The sequence below is a fragment of the Talpa occidentalis genome, unplaced genomic scaffold (assembly GCF_014898055.3).
Source record: "Talpa occidentalis isolate TD23 unplaced genomic scaffold, MPIMG_talOcc4v2.1 talOcc4.9, whole genome shotgun sequence".
Taxonomy (NCBI): domain Eukaryota; kingdom Metazoa; phylum Chordata; class Mammalia; order Eulipotyphla; family Talpidae; genus Talpa; species Talpa occidentalis.
In genome coordinates, this window is record NW_023605305.1 from 49,387,274 (window position 1) to 49,409,695 (window position 22,422).

The following is a 22,422-nucleotide window of genomic DNA, read 5'->3' on the forward strand; positions in this document are numbered from 1 at the left end:
CCTTCCCTTAGTAAACAAGACCAAAATGGCTGAGTCTCTCTAAGGATTTCCATCACTTTACAGTATTACGAGCAAACTCGGTAACAGTTCTGAACCTATGAATTTAAAATCCAACTTACTGAAGCATGTACAAATGCTCTGATTCAGTGAATGGAACATTTAGAGGGAGACACCCTATATATGCCAGCCAGAGGTTATAAAGCAAGACAGAGGCGTTCTCTATTCTTAAGTATATATAAATTCAAAGCCACTACATATATCTGTAAAACACCATATTCCCTTTATTATCTTAGAGCCGGTAATGCCAATTTTGGGTTTTCTAACAAGGCCAACACTAACAGACATTTCTACTGAAATGTGTTACTGGAATTATAGAGGTTATTGAATGCATGAGTGATTCAAGAACTAAAACTGGATTTGAGCTATTTATTAAACTTATTATCAACTACACTGGGGGAGCAAATGTTTTTACAATGATACTTTCAAGAAAACTCTTTCCAGATAGCACATAAAAAGGCAGAGACAAATCCAAAGATTTAACACAGCTTTTCATTCTCAGAAAATAATTCAGCTCCATGTTCATTCCTCCTGCTCTGCCTTCTGACTCTTTTCTTGGTCTGCTTTGGGAAAATAAAGAATTATCTCTAGGTACAGAGTTAAGAGACACCTTAAAGTGTATTCAGACATCTGTGATCCCTTCATTGGTAAAATTATTTTGGCTAAGATGGCCTCACCAACCTTGTAAAAGCGTAAATGAGAAGCACATTAGCACTGACAGCAAGTGTTTATGGAAAGTCCATGCAAAACAGGAGGAGCAAAGACATTACTTGCTTTTTAGGAAGGCTGAGTTGGCACAAAATACACTTTCCATGGGTACGCTTTCTGGCTGCTATTTGGAATTGATTTTAGGGCAAAAGTGTATGCAACTGAAGGTAGGAAATGGAAAAAATTTTGTTTCAAGGATACAGTCATTTCGTGATAGACAATAAGAGAGGGGCACCAACAGCTTATTTAAACAGAGTAATTCCAGGGCCTCCCTGGTGGCTCAGCGGGTTGAGTGCAGCACTGCGAAAGCTGTCTGTCAGCCTCTGCAGTGCTGGTTCGATCCTGGCCAGCCGGCAAGAATCCCACATGGCTCACAGACCTCTCCTGTCATGCCCGCTGCTCCCCTAAGCAGTGTATTTCGTTTGTTTGCCTGTCCTGTTCCCCGCTCTGTCTCTGGTGAATCCTCTCACTCTCCCGCGCCTCTGGCCTATACCCCAGCTCTTGTATAAAAACAAATAAATTTTAAAAAAATAATAATATAAACAGAGTAACTCCAGTTGGGTTCTGTGATGAAGGATATCACTGAACTTGTGTTAAGCACATTTGCAAACAAGACGAAACCACTTGCATTTTGCTTTTGTCTTTCAGAGCTGAGATTTTCCTTTTCAAATACACTGGGCACCCAAGTGCCTGAATACAAGTGTATGTATGTTTATAACCAATTGAGAATATATAGACATTTACATTTCAATAACACTTGCAAGGTTAATTTTGAATTTTTTCCACTGCTTCATGCATTGTAAGGGCTTTCTGTCCTCCAAGAATAATCATGGTTTTTACAATCGGTAGTTACGTGCAGAGGTAACAGAATCAGGCATGAACTTTAGCAACTATAAGTCCTGTAGTTTTGAAAAGTTCCATTCAGAACTAAGTGCCCGTGGTCTTTCCATCTAGGCATAGAAAAGTTACAATGACAGTTTACCAGTGTCTCCACCAGAGCCACTTAAACATGATTGGGTTACAGATGTTATATAAACTTTGATAATTACAGAAAGCATCATCAGGTATCTCTTTCTAAGATTTAAATTTATTTATTGGTGCAGAAGGCCCACCTTTTTATTTTTTTTCTTTTCATTTAACTTATTTTTTTTAAGTTTATTTTTAAAAAACTACTTTTTCTCCCCTTACATCATTGTTAGTTTTTGGATAGTATTTGATTTCTCCTCTCAGGTGTAGTCCTGTAGTTCTCCCATCACCATAGCTATGATCTATCAGCATAGTCCCTTGTGCTTTTCCCTCTCCTGTTTTGATCTCTTTCCTGCCCCTCCTCTCCTGTATGCCTCAGACCTATGGTCAGCTTGCAAGTTTTGTCTTTTGGTGACCTTTTTTCGGTTTCTCTACAGATTCCACATGTAAGTGAAACCATCTGATATTTATCTTTTTCCTTCTGACTTATTTCACTTAGTGTAATCCCTTCCAGTTCTATCCATGGTGCCACAAAGAGCCTGAGTTTACCTTATGTGATTGCTATGTATCCCATTGTGTATATATATCACATCTTCTTGATCCATTCATCTGTTTGGGGGGCATTTGGGTTGTTTCCATATCTTGGTTATTGTAAATATTGCTGCAATAAACACAAGAGTACAGGTTTCATTTTCAATTACTGTTTTTGTGTCCTTTGAGTAGATTCCTAGGAGTGGAATCACTGGGTCATATGGTAGCTCCATCTTTAGTGTTTTGAGGAACGTACACACAGTTTTCAGAGTGGCTGGAGCAATCCACATTCCCACTAGCAGTGTAAAAAGTTCCTTTTTCACCACATCCTCAGAAGGCCCATATTTTTAAAATATAAAAGATTGGCCTTTATCATCAAACTCAACAACATTTATTAACTATCTTCTGCAAGAGAAAAGTACAAGGTACAGAGTACATGCCAATGAGTTAGGTTAAAAGAGTACAAGATGATAATCCTTGGGACACTAAGTATCCAACAAACACTCTATGGTGGTAAAAATAGAACAGGACAAATAATATCTTAACTCTAATTTTTTTAATGTATCTGTAATAAAAATATCAAATACAATTTTACAGTTTTTTTTTCAAAGATGTATTTATGCATGCAAGAGCTGGGTGTAAGCCAGAGGTGCCAGGAGGGTGAGAGGATTCACCAGCGACAGAGTGGGGAGCAGAACAGGTGGATCCACTGAAATACACTGCTGAGGGGAGCAGCAGGTGAGACAGGAGAGGTCTGCTGTGCCATATGTGGGTCAGCTGACCGGCTGGGAATAGAACTCATGTTGCAGCGGCAGCAGATTGCTTCATAGTTCTAAGACTTAAGCCCTTGCGCCACCAAGGAGGCCCAATTTTACTGTTGTTTTATGATTATGCAGCAATCAATCTTTAGGAAGCAGTGTCGCATGCCCTAAAACATTAGGAAATTCTATAAGAGATTCCCTGGCAAGGAATACAGGAATTCACTTTTATGCAGATGCAGCCTTGACCATCAAAAACATCTAATTACCTATTTTAAGCTGGCTGGTCTTTGCATGACTGTGGTCTCCATATTCTCTTACTCTTGTCTCCCCAAACATAAGTACAAAAGGCTAGGTGACCCAAAACATATTCTCAGACCATTAGTTAAAATATTTCAATGTTAATTTAGTTACAATGGCAGAATGTCCAATATAGTATAAATTCTCACATTAATAATTATAAGATAAATTAATAGATTTTTCAATACCACAGCTGAATCCAAATACCAGTATTTTGAAACCCATCATCCTCTATTCAAAATATACATGAACACACTCTTCTTGACCCTTGGACATGGTACAAAATACATTCTCTCTTTGTGAAGTTTTTCCATTAACTTCCCCCACATAATTTTATCCTGATGTAATATTATACTATGCTTGAAAATATTTACCTGCTACAAATATATTTCTAAATTGAAATTTATAAGAGAAAAATAATTTCTTTCATAAACATGAAGGTCTATTAGATTATTTTTTATTCATCATTATTCTTAAAATTTTCTGTTGCACATGGATGATTAAACTATTAGTGATACCTATGTTTTGAAAAATTTTGAAAAAATTTTGAAAAATAATTATTTGGCAAAACAAGTAAAATATTACTGAGTACATATCTCTTAATACAATAGTTTGCCCCTCTATTAATTCATGTAAATTTGGATTAATATTTAATGCTGAAATGAAACAGAATTGAACCTCAGTTGAATCTTATATAATTTTTAATGCATTTAAGTGCTGAGGAATCATTCAATAGAACTGATACCATTACTGAGTAATAACTGTTACTCAGTTTTTGATCTCCTGAATTAGATGCCAAAATCACACTATGATCTATCATCACCTTTTTTTTCCACAATCGTCAACACACAACTAAAGAGGTCCTCTTAAATTTGTTAATAACAAAAAATTTAAAATAGCCTGACTTGTAAAAGGGTATCTTATTGAGTCATTAGAGTCATTCACTTTTCAGTTTCTGGACATTCTAGCTAACCATAAAAGCTTTACAGAGACTTATCATGTGACTGTTAATTATTAATTAAACTCACTAGAGTTTTTAACTTAGAGACATCTTGTTTGTGGATTTAAAATTAAATGAAATTGAAACATGTACCTTTTAGACTTTTTCCCAATGGTTGTAAATAAAGACATAACTTTTCCCCAAACTCATCTATTAAAACATATCAAAACAATTTCAAAGAGTAAGGCAAACAGAAAAGTACTTGATGTTTATAGCAAGAGAAAGATTGCTATTTTCCTTTCAAGAGCAATGGCACAGTGAAAAGGAGTAGGAAAAACTGCCATTAAAGTGTCTTTAGACATAGGTGCTATGGTGGTGAGAACTACAGGGACTACACCTGAGGGGAGGAATCAAATTCTGTCCAAAAAATCAACAATGATGTAAGAAAATAAATTAATTTTAAAAATGTTTCTACAAGAGGGCCTCCCGGGGGGTGCAGTGGGTTAAGCAACACACTATGAAACAATCCGAAGCCTCTGTAGCACGAGTTCGATCCCCTGTCAGCCAGGGAGCAACCCACATGGCGCAGCAGACCTCTCCTGGCTTGCCCGCTGCTCCCCTCAGCAGTGTATTTCAGTCAGTCTGCCTGTTCTGTTCCCCACTCTGTTTTGGTGAATCCTCTCACCCCCCACACCTTAGGCCTGTAACCCAGTTCTCATATGCATGAATAAATCTTTAAAAAATACATTATAAAACAGAGGGCATGAACAGTAAAATAAAAAACCCAGGGAATGGAGAGAATTGGCAACTTAAATGCACAGTGGCAGGGAAAATACATATGGAAAAAGGAAAAAAGTATCAAAAAATGAAAACAATGTAAGAACTCCTTGGAATAACCTAAAGAGAAAGACCATTCATATCATAGAAGTTTCAGAAAAAGAAAATAAGAGAAAGTCATATAAAATGTATGTAAAAAAAAATAGTTGCTGAGAACCATCTCAACATAGGAAATGAACTGGACATCCTGATCCAAGAAGCTCAGAGAGTTGCAAACAAAACAATACCAGACTGACACACTCCAAGACACATTATAATAAAACTACTGACAAGGAAAGAATATTAAAAGAAAGAAGAGTAAACTTATAAGGAAAAACCTATTAGACTGCCCATGAACTTTTGTTGGAAATCTTACAGGCAAGAGAAAATGGCAGCTGATATTTAAAGAAAAAAGATCCCCAAATTAGAATATTTTATCCCTCCAGACTTTCATTCAAAATCAAAAAGTAAGGAGCTTCACTAAAAAAAAAAAAAAAAGGGCCTCCCCAGTGGCGCAGAGGTTAAGCACTGGGTTGCGAAGCTGCCCACAGCCTCTGCAGCGCTGGTTCGATCCCCGGCTGCTCCCCGGCCACCGGAGGAGGGTCCCACATGGCGCGCAGACCTCTCCTGCCGCCGCTGCTCCCCTCAGCAGTGTACTTCAGTCTTTCTGCCTGCTCTGTTCCCCGCTCGGGCTCTGGTGAATTCTCTCACCCTCCCGCGCTTCTGACTGTACCCAGTGCTTGTATAAATAAATAAATCTTAAAAACAAAAAACAAAAAACACAGATTAAAAGAATATCTCAACCCTAAGCCGGACATGAAAGAAGTACTAAAGGGGATATTATCAAACAACAATAACTACAACAAAAACATTGTTCAATTAACATAAACCTAAATCACACAATGTGAAGAAGGGGAGGAAAAATAAGGCCCACCAGAACAAGTTTGAGATCAAATAGAAGAGACCACAGTATTATCCCATCATATACTAACTTCTAGTTTCTTCAAGCTAAAAGCAATAGAAGACATAAGACAATAGAAATGGAACTAAAACATAAAAGATGTCAAAAAATAATAAGACAAAGAAAAACAAAAAATTTAAAGATACACCAAAATGGCAATAAGCACTTATTTCTGAATAATCATCTTAAATGTAAATGGCTTGAAAATACCAATTAAAAGCTATAAGGTGCTGAGTGGATCTGAAAGCAAGTCCATTATGAGAAACTCATCTTACCATCAGATTTAAGAATAAATGTCTGGAAGCCAATGCAACAAGCAAATAACGGTCAAAAAAAAAGTCAGAAATGGATATGCTTATAACAGATAAAAACATATTCCCAATTAAAATAGGTGATAAGAGATGGACATTACATTATGATTAAGGGCCTAGTGCAACAAGAAGAAATAACACACAAATACATGTGCACCAAATGATATATAATCAATTAATTATAGCACCAAAGAGAGGTATTGACAAAATACAACAATACCAGGGAATTTTAATACTACCATTACAAATATGGACATATCAATAAGACACAGGGTAAGAAAATGATAACCTTAAATAAGAAGCTAGATCATAATAACAGTACAAAACACAACAAAGCAAAAAGGGACAGTTATAAACCAGAGACATACTGCAGGGAAAGAGGAGAGAGAAGGGTTAGAGGGAGGAGGGAGGAGCACAGGGGACTGTGGTGATGGTGCACGGGTGCCTTGGGGAAGGAAATTCTATGGGGACTCAATTTGAGGGGGTAGGGGAAGCAAATACTGTCTAAAAAAAATGTAAAAAAATGATAAATGTTAAAATAAAAAAAAGAAGTTAGATCAAACAGTTTTAACACATATTCCATCCAAAAACTGCTGCATATATATTTTTTTCAAAAGCATGTGGAACATTTTCAAGAATAGATCATATATTGGGACATAAGTCAATTATCATAAAATTATAAAGATTATAACAAGTACTCCTTCTAGCCATATAGCTACAAATCAAATATGAAAAAAAGAAAAGCTATTTAATACATGGAGACTAAACAACATGCTGCTTAATAGCTGTTGGATTAAAGAGTAAATTAAAGCAGAAATCAAAACATACCCTGAGACTAATGAAAATGAGGAAACACATTTCCAGAATTTATGGGATGCAACAAAAGCAGGCTTAAGAAGGGAGATAATTGTACTATAGGGCCACATTAAGAAGCAAGAAAAATTCCAAATAAATAACTTAATATTACACCAAAAGCAACTTGAAAAAGAAGAACAAACAAGATCCAAAGTTTGTAGAAAGAAGAAAAAAATAAAAATAAGAGCAGAAATAAATAGGAATAAAAGAGATCACACAAAATATCAATGAAAACTAAAGTTAGTTGTTTAAGAAGATAAACAAAACAGACATCTAGACAAATGTTTAAGAAAAGCTACCCCTACCTCTGACATATTTCATTTCACAAAGATGTCCTATTGATCCATTAAAGTAAATGTAAACATTTGTACTTCCCCTTCTTTGCAAGCACGCAAAATAATCAACCAAATAAAAACATTCACTTGCCTGTTTTCATTACTGAAATGGTAAATATTTCAAGATGATGTGCTTTATAATCAATTAGTATTCCACAACATCTTTATTATAAATCTTAACTATCTTTATATAAATTGGTATGGTGTGTATATGTCAAGATCCTGTCAAAGAAATAAAAACCACAGGAGGCATTTAAACACAAAATTTACAGGGAATTGATTTCCCAGATGGTGGAAGGGTGAATGGGCAAAATGGGTCACCAAAGGATCTCTGATATACAGCAGAGCAGCCATTATCCTCGGGAGAGGTTGGAATTATTACAGCACAGACGCTAAGGGAAAGAGTCCTGCAGAGTTGGGGCACAGACCTCCTAGGAGGGGCACAACCCTCCAGCAGCAAATGTTCTGAAAACATGCCCAGAATCTAGTTCTGAGAGTGCAATAAGAGACAGAAGACCAGAACCAACTACTGCTGTCAGACAAAGGCCATTGCAGGGGTAATACTGAGAGGGACAGCAACAAAACAGGGAGGGGGAAGTCCCTGCCATTATCCTAGCAATCTTTCACTACTCTCCATGGGCAGATCCTCTGTCCGTCTGTCTGTCTGCCTAAATAAAATTAAATAAGTTTTATAGTAAATAATATGTAATATATAATAAAAATTATATCTAATAAAAAGCTAAATAAAATTAGTGCACTCTCTAAAATCACTTGAAAAATGAATGTGTACTTTAAGTCTCAGAAAATGAATAGGGAAGCAATAGACACATGGATTGTAAAATGGAATTCCAAAGTAGAAAAAATATAAAATTGCACTAAAAGTCCAATCTAGCACTTATATGCTAATAGCATTAAATTTACAAAGAATATGTAAGAGATTTTTAATGATCCAAATCTATTTAAAAGGTGAGTTGGTTCTTAATTAAAAAAAACCCTCCTATTTAGTGTGGAACAGTCATTAAAATAATTTTATTGACCTCATAGCTTAATATAATAGGTACTTAATAAACATTAATCATTGTTAATCACTATGATAGTGATAGCTCCTTCACAAACAAAATAATAAAATTTCATTACTAACAACTAACAGTTGATTAGGTCTCTACAAACACTTCCCATATATTATTTTGATCTAGCCACACAGCAACCCTATGAGAATAGTAAACAGCACATTTACATTTGTCTTAAAGGGGAAAACAGGATAGCTGAATGACATACTGGAGGTTACATAGTTTGTAAGTAGTACAGATAACCATCAAGTTCATGGTCATCATTCTTATGCAATGGATGGAGCAAAGGCGTGTTCCCGACTAAATTCAAACTGCTGCAATTTTATTCAGTGAAATTTTGGTAAAGTTGATATGGATTAATATAGGTGCAGTTGTTTTTCTCTTCTAAGCAGCACTTTTTTTTTTCTCTTTTCCTACCTCCATATTTCTGCAAGTGAACTAACACATACATTGCACTGGGCTTTTCTATAAGTTTTCTCAGTAATCTCTCAGAGACACAGATGGTAAAGCTTCTTCATTCTTATTGACAGATTTAAAATTGTTAATAAACTGCATACTAGACCAGGAATCTGTCCACTTCCCATCAATTTAGAATAACTAAAGAGATCAAAATGTTTTAAAAACCTCCTAGTTTTTAAACAGTTGATTGCCTAACAAAAACTATTATCTTAAATGTTTCTTGAGTGAAGGGTGAATCACTGCATCCAGGCAAGATAACACAGAAGAAAGTTGGAAATAAGGTGACAACAAAATTAAGGTATTAAAGCTCCGAAGATTGACATCTTGACAGCTAGTTCTACAAACATTTACCTCTCTAAGATAGAGCTAAAACTCCTACTGTAGAATTCTCTTAGGGATTATCTGAAATTCTGCAGACCAGCACTTTCTGTAGCTTGGCCCTTCTTGATAACAAACCAAATATATTTTGCTGATTTACAGTAAAATTTCACCAGAACTGATAATCTCAAGGACAGGAAAGAAAGTGAATGAAAGTGCCCCGAGGAAGGAAAATTGCATCTTTTCATTGTCTTCTGCATAAGCAACAAATTCTATTGAGAAAACAAAATCTCATTAACATTGCAAAGTGACAAATTTTGCCTTTTCCAGGGCAATAGCAAGAGGGGATGAGGTAAATTTGGGGGGCAAGAATTAAAGCTAAAAGTCCAAAATATAAAGAGAAAAGGACTTCAAACAGTATTCAACTGAATTAACAACTATAGCATTTTAATAATAACCAAAGGGCTTACTTTCTGAGTTTCCTCTAAAATTTCCTCTAAAGAGTTTCCTCTAAGGCACTCGGTATTCTTTAAAAGAAATAGTTATTTCTCCAAATCATTAAACAGTCTCAATTCTCAACAAGCACAGAGAGGTTAGTTATGTTTATGACTGTGGCCTTTAAGGCAAACGACTTGATTGGTTTATTTAAACAAAATCTGTTAGGAGAGGGCCTCCCTGGTGGCGCAGAGGTTGAGCGCTGGGTTGCGAAGCTGCAGCTTCTGCGGCGCCGGTTCGAACCCCGGTTGCTCTCCGGCCACTGGAGGAGGGTCCCACATGGCGCGCAGATCTCTCCTGCCGCCCACTGCTCCCCTCAGCAGTGTACTTTGTCCGTCTGCCTGCTCTGCTCCCCGCTCTGACTCAGGTGAATTCTCTCACCCTCCCGCGCTTCTGACTGTACCAGTGCTTGTATAAATAAATAAATAAATCTTTAAGGGAAAAAAAAAATCTATTAGGAGAAAGTTTTTCTGAGCATACATTTTCCATCTCTACTCATTATAGTTTGTTAAATTGGTTATTGTCTGGTTTTCACCCTATTGGATTGGGAGGTATGAATGTCAGAAGAAATATTACATATTTTCCTTTGAAAAAGTCTACAGTGTCATATTCAAACAATGACACTCTAAATTGATTCATAAGGCCAAACTATGTAATTTTCAAATATGTGAATAGACCTCTAAGAATGAGATTACTTTTTGCCTGATAGGCATGATTATAGATGAGATCACCATTAAGACCATTTTTTACCCTTTAGAAAATTTTAAATGATACCCTAATAATAGTTAACCTCCAAATATAAAACATTACCGCTGACACTAGTGTACCACAGGAAATTCTGACACTTTGCACTTCTATTGTCCCCTTTATCCAAATAACAATAAAAATGTTAGTAAAGTAGGCAATCTTTATCTTCCACATCTAGCATTATTGTTCTAGTAAGCAATGTAACAAAAATGCTTGAGAAGGAAAGAAAAGGCTGTATTTGAGTTGAAACACTTTGGTCATGTCTTAGGATGCTATAAAGTCAGCCAGGAAATAAACCATGCCAGTATGCATGACCAATAGGACAGGAAAAGGATGAAACTTCAGGGATGTCCCTATGCCCATCTTCTGTGTCTCTCCCAACAGTCTCTCATGACACCAAAGATTCCTCCCTACAGTGGTCTTGCTCAAAATCAAAATATAAAACCTGGCCAGAACAGACTAATGCCCAATATGGGCCAACCCTAGGCTTTTGGTTTTTCTTGCTTTTATTCCCTTTTTTTCCTGGCCATGTACTGGATTTGTTTATAAAAGATGTATTTTGTGAAATCAACTATTAAAAATGAAAATGCTGTTAAAAAAAACAAACCTGGTAGAAATAACACAAGAGGTCAATATCTATGTAGTGTGTGATTAGATGCTAAAAGCTGTCCTTTTGAAAGAAAAGGATATATCTACCACACGATGTTACTGTGAGGGTTAAAAGAATTAATAAATGAAATGTATTTAGATCAGTGCCTGCAGATTCTATATAAGCAATAAATTATGTATAAGAATATATTACAACAATAGTTCCGATTATTGAAAGGAAAGCTGCTCAGTGGTCCATAGAATATGAATAAGGAAGAAACCCAGCAGTACAAAGCTCTCCTCCTCAGTGAGACTAGGGGAAAGGCTTACGTTTATGGAAATTTTATAAAAGAATAAATTACATCCTTATATTCTAAATTAGTAATCATGGCCATGATTATATTTCTAGCTTTCTCTTCTTCAGCTGTTAACATTTGCGAATGTCACCTGTAGATCTTGTGTGCCAATTTCAGTAAAAATACCTTATCAAAAAAGTGTTAATCCATTGGAATGGTGTATCTTTACATTATTAGAGATATTTCAAGGGATAATCTGAGTTATATATATACTTGCCAAATCTCAGTCTTGGGAGTGGTTGCCCTAAGTGCCATGCAGATAGAGGATACCTCACGCAGAATCTATGTGAAAGTAGGGAAGCAAAAATCATCCAAGATTTTCCCAGGTTAAAAACGACAGACTGGCATCTGGGCAAAAAAGGCATTTCAACTTTCTTCATTTTTGCAATAATTAAAATATTTTGAATGCATAAATATGTAGAATCTTTCATCTAGTGAGCCAGGCTTGAATCTTCCGAACAGATTTAAAACATGTTTAAAAAAGAAAACGTTCAAAGAATAATCAGTTCCAGACTCACAGAACCTTTTTAATACAAGTGAAAAACACAAAACGCTTCCTATCAGAAAACTCTTTGGGGTGGCTAGATGACATGAAATCTGCTCTGCTTCTCACCAATAATTTCACTTTCATGACTTCATTTAGCACAAATATTATCTTAATAGGCTTCTCGTGGAAGGAAGCTAGAAATTATCTTCAGCCATTGCAGCAGAGTAGACAGCAAGGATTCATCATGTTATACCTACATCTTGATGATACTGTCATACTGAAAATGCGAGAAAGGCCAAAGACTTGACAGCATTCAAGGTAAACTATCTTGGCCACTTTGCCCAAAATATTAGCAACTGGCTGGACCTACATACCTTTTAACCTGGAATACTTTTGTTCAAAGACCATCATAACCTGACTCTCCACCTTTTCTGGAGAGTTAACATCATTAACTTTCATCATCAACATAAGCTTTTGTAACAAAAGACCTTATTAATTGTTAAGACCTACTTAGAGGAAAGAAGGTTAAGACAAACCTTTTTAATGGTACAAATAATAAAATGTCATTTTGAAAGTTGCCCTAGAAAACTGTATCTTTTAATATTAACTATGGTGATATTTCTTATATACGTGGCCTACTCCCACGACAGAAATTTCAGAGTCTAAATTGAATACTACTAGCTAAAGCCACCACAAACCGAATTGACTGACAATAAGACCTTAACCGATGATTAACAAAAGTGAATTAACAGAGGTCCCCGAATGCACAATTCCCCTTGCTCCAAGCAGAAACAGTATTGAAAGAAATTAGAACAGAGAATTACTGAGAGAAATAAAATCAGTCTGGTCAGTGTGTCAGGTCAAGTGACATAAATAGAGATGCAAACTCTTCTATCCCTAGTTCTCTCTCTAGTTACATAAACAGGATAAATGGGAAGAGGCTCTCATTTTCCTTTGTTGAACTTTAAATTTGATTCCTAACTCCTAAGCATACAGAGGCCACACTGGCACACCTTACAGTGTTTTATTTACTCTCCCTTTCAATCCCTCTCACTGTTGGCTATGTCTCAGTAGGTGTCTTCTCCTTCCTCCCTCTTCCCTCCTCCGCTCCCTTTCTTCTTTCTTCACTCCCTCCCTTTCCCTCTGCCTCCCTTTCTTTTCAGAAGTATGTTCAGAATTAACTTGCCCAGTGATTCCCAGCCAGTGTGTCAGATACAGGTCTCAGTAAGGAAATTACCTGTCAATCAAAGTTTAAGGGGCATTTAAAATGGTCATGACCATTAATTCTGAGGTATTATAATCTTTCAAATTGAAGAATCACCCAGAAACTACCCACATCAGGTTAAGCTTTATTTTCCCCTAGCCCCTTATATACAGCTCATCTTCCAAATAAAATGAGGACTTGGTTGCTTGCCAAACAATAGCATGGTGTGGTATATGAACATATGAAGTGCGACCATAAAAGATCAGAATGAACTTTTCACCAAAAATTCTCATGTGTACTTAATATGTAGTCTCCTGTATACTCAAGAGTGTTTCTGGAGAGCATTCCCAAAATATTGGGAGGTTGTGCAATTGTGCCACTGTTCCAGATATTTCTGAAATTCCTTTGTAATTCTATTTGTGATTGCAGCTTGTCAATATCTTTAGTTCAAATGAGGATATGTTTTATTTTTGAAATCCACTTGCAGTCATTTAAAGTTAAATTTAATGATTGAAATAGTGGTCATAATAAATGATGACTGTAAATTTCTGTCCAGAATATGACATCTTTGACTCCTTTCAATGTCTAATACTCTAGCTAGCACATGATCAGGAAATACAAATAGGAATGAATAACAGATGTCATTGCAAGGTTCATAAACTAGTTTCAAAGACCAGTCTGAGAGTTTTAAAATAATCACAGAGTCTCTCTTGGTGTCTAGTTTGAGTGAAACACCACTAATTTTATATGTATAATACCAGCATTTGAAAAGACCTCTTTATTTTATAGTGAGATTCCTAGTAGGTATCCATTTATTGGGTCTGGCTATTTGCAACAAGTCCAGGCTAACTTCTCTTTAGATCTCCTGGCATTTTTTCTTGGCATAATTGAAACAAACAACTATTCTATGATTTTCATTTTGTTCTACAGCAGGAGTCTGCAAACTTTTCTGTAAAGGACTAGAGAGCAAATTTTAGATTTTGTGAGTCAAGCAGCAAAATCAAGTATATTATGCATTATTGATAAAAACTAGAATATATCAATAATAATAATTGAGTATAACTTTTTATCATATAGATCAACTAATGACAAATATAAATGACACTTACTTTGTGTCATAATTAATGTTTCCTATCATCATATTGACTGCAAATTTTCACTTGTAAAAAGCATTCTTAGGACCTCCCTGGTGGTGCAGGGGTTAAAGACAGCGTTATCAAGCTATCACCAGCCACTGCAGCACAAATTCGATCCTGGCCAGCTAGGAAGCAACCCACATGGTGCAGCAGATCTCTCCTGCCTCACCCACTGCTCCCCTCAGCAGTGTATTTCAGTAGATCTGCCTGTTCTGCTCCCCACTCTGTCTCTGGTGAATCCTCCCATACCCCCGCACCTCTGTCCTGCACCCCAGTTCTTGTATGCATAAATAAATAAATCTTTTTTTTTTAAAAAAAGCATTCTTACCTTGTAGCTACATTAAAACAGGCATTGAACCAGGTTTGACCCAAGGGCCACAGTTTGCCAATCCTTGGTCTAATAACTGTGGTGACTCACCATTAACCACAGGCTTGAGTTAGTCCCTAAAGAAGAAGTGGAAGAAATCTGCTGTGGTCCCAATGTTTGTGTCACCCCCAATTCATATAGTAGAATTTTTGTCCCTCCTAAAGTGATGATTTTCTTTGGTGGTACCTTTGGGAGGTGATTAGTTAATGAGAGTGAAACACTCAAGGATAAGATTATTGTGCTTATAAAAGGGATCCCACAGGGGTCCCAGCCCCTTCTGCCATGTAAGGATACAAGAAGTGTGTGATTTAGTATGAGCCCTCACTTAACCATGCCAGAACCCTGGTCTTGGACTTCCGGTCTCAAAAACTGTGAGAAATAAATTTCTATTGTTTATCAATTTCCCAGTCTGTGGCATTTTGTTACAGCAGCATGAATGGACTAAGACAAACTAGTCTGCTTTTAGACTCATTAAGTACAAGAACCATATTCCTGGAAGCCCACACCCCTTGACTGTTTCCAAGCACATCTCTTTTGGAGCACTAATGTAGAGAGAATTGGGAAGGTGGCTAAGACATCTAGGAAACATCCTTCTGAATCCTGTTCTCAAATTTATCATATTTCATTGATTTGAAAGACACAAAGCTTTTTCACATTTTAATACCTCTCAAATCAGGTTGGGTTTTACAATCAACAACTTAATTCACAAAATTTTTCTTCTTTCTTAGTGTAAATAAGCATTGACTTATAGTCAATGACATCTTAGCTTCTATAAAATATGGTAATATTTTTCACTCACAACCGTCAGTCAGCTCCTTCTGAAGTCTCTTCACCCCAGTCTGAGTAATTGCCTTTCATTAGAGTTTATCTTCAGTTTCCTTCTGTTGTCACAGAAATGGGCCCTTTTGGAAATGTCAGTCCTTATAAAGGTCTTGGATGAACATCAAGAAGCTGTCAGTTTTAGACTACTTGGTAGCTGGTGTAATACGGCCTTGTTTAGGAGTGGACGTTCTTGTAAAATTAGTTTACTTCTAAAAAAATTCAAAATGTATTTTTTTTTCCAAATGACAGGAGGGAGAGAATTCTTGAAGGTTAGTGCATACAACTTCTTCCTTCTGGATTAGCTTCCCTTGAGGGGGGAGACCAGCTTGCCTCCATAGTTGGCACATAGCCAGGTTCCCTTGACAACTGCTTCTCCAAATCAGATGCCAGGCGCCACCTGGTGCCCACATCAAGTAAAAACAACAAATATGCATCTGCTGAAAGAAGCTTGAAGTCAAAGTTGGAATGTAATAAATAAAACCAGAAGGCAGATTCTGACCAGATGAGGCATTACAATACACATACGTGCTTTACCACACGGAATACGAAGGTCATACGTGATTGAATATATGCATCATATGCATCATATCCGATGTTTCACAAAACAAAGGCAGTTATTGTAGAAAAGGCATTAAAATAGAAGTCAAATGTCCTGGTATTAATTGTGGTTTTGCCATTCATCAGCAGATTGTCTGTTATATGGCAAGTTTTGAGGCTAGCATTGTGCTAAATGCTCTCACAAATTATTTCCTCCAAACCTTATATAAACTTATGAAGCAGATATTAATTATTTCATAGGAAGTTAAAAAAAAACTTGCAAGGTCACATAGCTGGTAAGTGGAGGACCTGAAATACAATCTTTTACTTGGTATCATGCCTGTTGCACAATATAGAGTCAATTACTATTTTTTTATTAAAAAATCCTCCATATCTCTGGGAGCCCAGTATCACTACTCATAACCATTACACAGGCTGCATTGCTCCCATGTCTTTAAAATATATTAGCCCACGGCTGAGGATGTCTGCCTCTCTTCTTTATTATCTGTGCAATATCTTGTAAAGCAGCATTTGAGACAGATCTCAGGAAGTTTAACACCGAGGAAAACATAAACTCCGAGTCAAGAGGCATGGAAGCAAAGGGCAAGAGAACAGGAGAAAGCTTCCTTGTTGATATGATCAAGGGCTAAAATCCTGTCAATGGTCCTGAAAGTGTTAGCATATATGCAAGGCTATCCTGAAATTGTTATACAAGCTCTTTATCAATCTCCATTTTGGATCTCCTGACCTAAACAAAAACATAATGATTCCCAAGTGAAAATCAGGATTCCCAGAGCTATTTACTTACACCACACCGTTGCATCTTTGTGCAAATGCCAAGAATCGCACCACATCACTGAGGCAAGTCTCACCATTCCTGCAGCCCTCCTAGCCATCAATCTCCACAGCACCATTCATAGTCAGGGCTTGAGCCAGAGATGAATCACAAACATAAGGAAAGAAAAATGTATAAACATATGGAGGAAATAAAACTCTCCTGGAAAGTGGCAGAATTTATTTTCACTCTCCAGGAGCCGTCCTCCAGACTTGCAAACCTCCACCTTCTTGAAAAGGCATCTGGAAGCTCAGAATTACTTTCATCTGGCAAACTGATGAACTGTGACACCAATATTATCTGTTTTCTTACCTAAGACTTTCACGAGCCCTACAGGAAGAGCATTTTCTTTCATCTTTTACCATCTTTACTTTTGAGAGATTTAAGATTAGTTTAGAAGAACCCATAAAGAAAAGAACAATAATCTGAATCCCAGGAAAGCTTTGGAGTAAATGAGATCATGTCTATGAAAACCATGTATAACCTGAAAAGCACTGTGAGTATGTCAAAGTTCAGTTAGGAAAGCAGGGCACTGAGTGTTATAGGAACAAAGGATTATGTAGAGGAATTAGACTTTACAGGAAAGGTGGGAGGAGCTGGGGAAGTGAAAATGTGGAAGGGGAAAAAAGAGAATGAGAATATCATTAACTACTACACTTAAAGCTCTTGCACAGATAGACAAATTATTCTACATCTCCTAGCCTGCTCTCCTTACCTGTAATGCTAAGGAATTTGCTTGCATTCAAATGCTGGATCTGTAACTTAATAGCTATATAACCCTGGACAGATTACGTTATCTATCTGCATCTCATTTCCTCATTTGTAAAATAAGGTACCTATCCGAGAAGTAAGATGATACATACAATAGTGCCTGGAACATGTAAATATTTAGTAAATGCAGCAACCTTTACCATCAAAGGAATATGGTGAAAGAGATTGTACCTAATAGCCATTTCATTACTTGGAATATAAGTGGTAGGAAAACACTAGCTACACACTGTGATAATTGAGGATTTTGAGTCTGAGACTTTGTAAAGGCAGTGTGGGAAAAGTCTGGAGGCTAAACATGCCAGGATAGGTTAGAGTCAAGAAGTATGGCTCAAGGGTAGTTCCTGAGGGGGACTGCTGGGAACTATGACTAGAGAGAGATGTTAAGTCTAAAGTGGGAAGTCATATAAACCATAAAGATTCATAGCATGGCCTTGAGACTGGTACAATGAGAGATATGCTTTTTAAATATGTAGCACAGATACTACAAGGGAAGGATGAGGTAGGGGATCATATGTACAAGAAAAAAGACTAATTAGAAAGGTCTTTCAATAAACTAAGACAAACAGTAATGAGGACAATGACAGTATGGAAATGAAGAGATGGAATAAAGATGACACATGGCAGAACTAACAGACCACTGGAACTATTGGGCATTGAATATAATGAAGAGGAGGGGTAGAAGGTAATTTTAGATTAAGAAAGTCAGAAAAAAAAGCAGACATTGGTGAAAGATGATTTTTTAGCAAGTACAAATTATTCAGAAGACTATGTGTGGTCTGGAACTCAGGAAAAACGTCAGAGCTGGAGATAATGATCCAAGACTCATGTGGTGAAAAACAGGATCACTGCCAGTCTCATTTTGGAATATGGAGAAGAGAATTAGAACTGAAAATGAAAATCAAGGAGAAAACCCAAAATATGTTATTAGCAAGTCTTAATTAACAATGAATGTCCGTGTAAAAAGGCAAACAGCTACAGATGGATAGAACATCACGATCAACTAGTATTTATTCAAAGAGTTGGCTTAACAATAAAAAGTCCATTAGTAAAATTCACCATAATTTTAATAGGTAAAAAGAAAAAAACAATGACCATTTCAATAGAAGCAAAAAAAAAAAAAAATTGCAAGAACTCAACATCCATTCATTCTGTTAAAAAAAATACCCCTAGCAAACTAACAGTAGGAGTAAAATTTCTTAACATGATAAAAAATAGCTACCAAATCAGCATATCACTACAAGCTTTCCTTTTAAAATCAGACACTAAACAAAAATATACTCTATCATTAATTCTATTCAACCTTTCAATAGAGGTTTAATCCAGTATATCAAGACAAGAAAGTGAAATAAAATGATTGTAAGGTAAAAAGAGAAGGATATTATTGTCAGATGATGTGGTTCTATAGTGAAATTAATTAAAATTAAGAGATCATAAATAAATTGAAATAAATTTTACTGCAAATAATCAGAATGTGAGATTAATATATAAAATCAACTGCATTTCTAAGCATTAACAGAGAAATAGATTTTTAAAGATTTCTTTATAACAAAATACATATTTATTTGTATATATGATTATATCATTTATATCATATATATATTATATACATCTTCTCTTACAGTTATTTATGTTATATCATATACATAATAAGATAAATTTAAACCAAATATTCAGAGACATTTTTGAAGAAAGGTTTTTTTTTAATATTAAAAGGTAATACAGTTAATCTCAAATAAGTGGGGAGATCCACAGATTCATGGATAAAAAGGCTCAATATTATAATTGCTAATTTTTCTAAAATTAATTCATTCAATGTTTTTTCAAATTAGAATCCAGAATTTATCTTAGATTTGACAATATGATTTAAAACATTTATGGAGGAACAAGAGACTAAAAATGAGTGTGAAAATTTTGACAAAGAAAAGCAATATTGAGGGATTTGTCCTACCTAACATCAATATTTATAATCTACCTGTGACAAATAAGTCAGTGCAATATTGCCAGGGACACAAATGACCAAATAGAAAACCCAGAAACTGAGTTGCATATCTAGAAAACTAATAAAGGATATGGGTAGCATTATAGATCATTAGGCACACTACTAAATAAGTCATGTTAAAACAATATAGTCCATGTGGAGAAAAAAATTAAAGTTTATACCTCTACCTCACACTATAAACAGCAAAAAAACTCTAGGTGATTAAAATATGAATTTGAAAAACTTTCAAAAACTAGAATACATTGACCATAATAAGTATTTGTGGTTCACACACAAAATACAACATTCATAATTATAAAGGAAAATTCTAATAAATTGAAATGTATCAAAATTTGCAACTCTAACCAATTATATACCATAACAATGAAAAGAAAGACTAGACAAGTATATCTGCAGTGGATATAACTATTCAAGTACGATCCTGGTAACACCATAATATTAAGACCCACACTAACTGATCAGGAAAGACAAATGAAAAATGAGTAAAGGAGATGAACAGGTAATTCTTTTCATTTTTAATTATATTATTTTTTGACTGATGTCACATAGTTTGCGGCACTGTATATGATTTAGGGATATAAGCTTACACCTCTTCTAATATATGTTACCACACCACACTCACCACCAAAGCACACAAAATCCTCCACCATAGTCCATTGGGTCCCATCCTCCCTTTGCTCCCCTTTCTTCCACTTTCTTCTTTGTTTTATCCCCTTCTCCCAACCTCCACCAATTGTATAGTCAGATTTCTAAGATTTGTTTTGTTTTGGTTTTGCCTGTTCCTTTGTTTACTTTCTTTATATCCATATATATGAATGAAATCATCTGGTATTTGTTGTCTTCCTTCTGACTTATTTTGCTTAGCATAATTCTTTCCAGTTTCATCCATATTGTCAAGATTTCATCTTGTTTATAGCTGAGTTGTACTAGATTGTCTATATTTACCACATCATACTAATTCACTCCTCTGTCATATTGTTTCCATAGTTGGCTGTTAAAAATAATGCTGCAATAAACATAGGAGCACATATATCCCTTTGAATTAGTACTTTTGCAATCTTTGGGTAGATAATCTAGGAGTGGAACCACTGGATTATACAGTAGATCCATTTTTAATATTTTGTGAAACCTCCACTGTTTTTCATAGGGGCTGACCAGTCTGTGTTCCCACCAACAGTGTCAGAGGCTTTTTACTCCTCATCCTTGCCAACACATGCTTCTGGTCTTTTTGATGTGGGCCATTTCATGGTATGCTTTTGTGGTCTTAATTTGCATTTCCCTGATGACAGATGATGATAAGCATTTTTCATATGCCTGCTACCCATCGACATGTCTTCTTTGGAGAAGTGTCTATTTAGCTCTTCTGTGAGTTTTTGGTTAGGTATTTGTTTTCCTTTAGTTAATCTGTACAAGTTCTTGGTAGATTTTGGATATTAGGCCCTTATTGGCTTGAACAGGTAATTCTTAAAAAAGAAAAACCAGGGGCCTCCCTGGTGGCACAGGGTTGGTTAAAGATAGTGCTATCAAGCTATCACCAGCCACTGAAGCATAAGTTAGATCCCAGGCTGACCAGGGAGCAACCCACATGGCACAGGAGACCTCTCCTGCCTCACCTGCTTTGCTCCCCTCAGCAGTGTATTTTAGTAGATCTGCCTGTTCTGCTCCCCACTCTCTCTGGTGAATCCTCTCACACCCCCCACCCCCTGCACCTCTGACTTACACACCATTTCTTATATGCATAAATAAATAAATCTTAAAAAAAAAGGAAAACCAATGGCCAATAACACTATGTAAGCAGCTCATATATAGACAGATGGTGAAAAACGGAAGTGCTAATCCATTGTAGGTGGATCTGTAAGTCAGCAGGATACCTTAGGCAGAACCACTGTTGTTTCTAATAGACATGAAAATAAGCTCATGCTTCAAGATACAGTTTTACTCCTACATGTGGATATCAAAAATCAGATATTGCCCCTTGCAAGCATTTGGAAATTTAGCTGTTACCTGACTACAAGTTGCAAACTTACATCCAGTCATAACATACAAGAAAGTTGGCAATTTTCTTTTGGAAACATGAATGTAATGATTTGTTTTCACTGAGTAATATTTCTTTCTGTCTTTTTCCATCTCTTACAAGACTCTCTGATGCACATCACATTATGTTTTAATGCTTCTTTAATAATAAACTTTTCTTTCTCTTAAAATACAAAGCAGCTTAAACCCACTAGTAATCAGGAAAATGCAAATTAAAATCTCAAGATACCATTACCTACCAATGAAAAATTTTTTAAATGAGCAAATGCAACAATAGTAAATGTGGTAAGATCATGGAATATCTGCACCTTTCATATACTGCTAGTGAATGTATAAACGGGTATATCCACTTTGGAAAACAGTTTGGCATTGTCCAGGAAATTTGAAGAAGCACAAACCCTACACTGCAGCAAGCCTCCTCTTAGTTATGTATACAAACCCCAAAGAAACTCTTTTTTGCACACTGCACCAGGATAGGTGTATCCACGTGTTACAGAAGCACTGTTTATAAAAGCCAAAACTGAAGATATTCAAGCTTGTTTCAAGAGGAAAACAGGCAACTTCAGCTTCTGCAAAAATATGAATGAATCTCCCAAAACAAACTGTGTAGGGAAAAATTAATCCTACCCAAACTGACATCTGGCCCTTGTGCTTGGCTA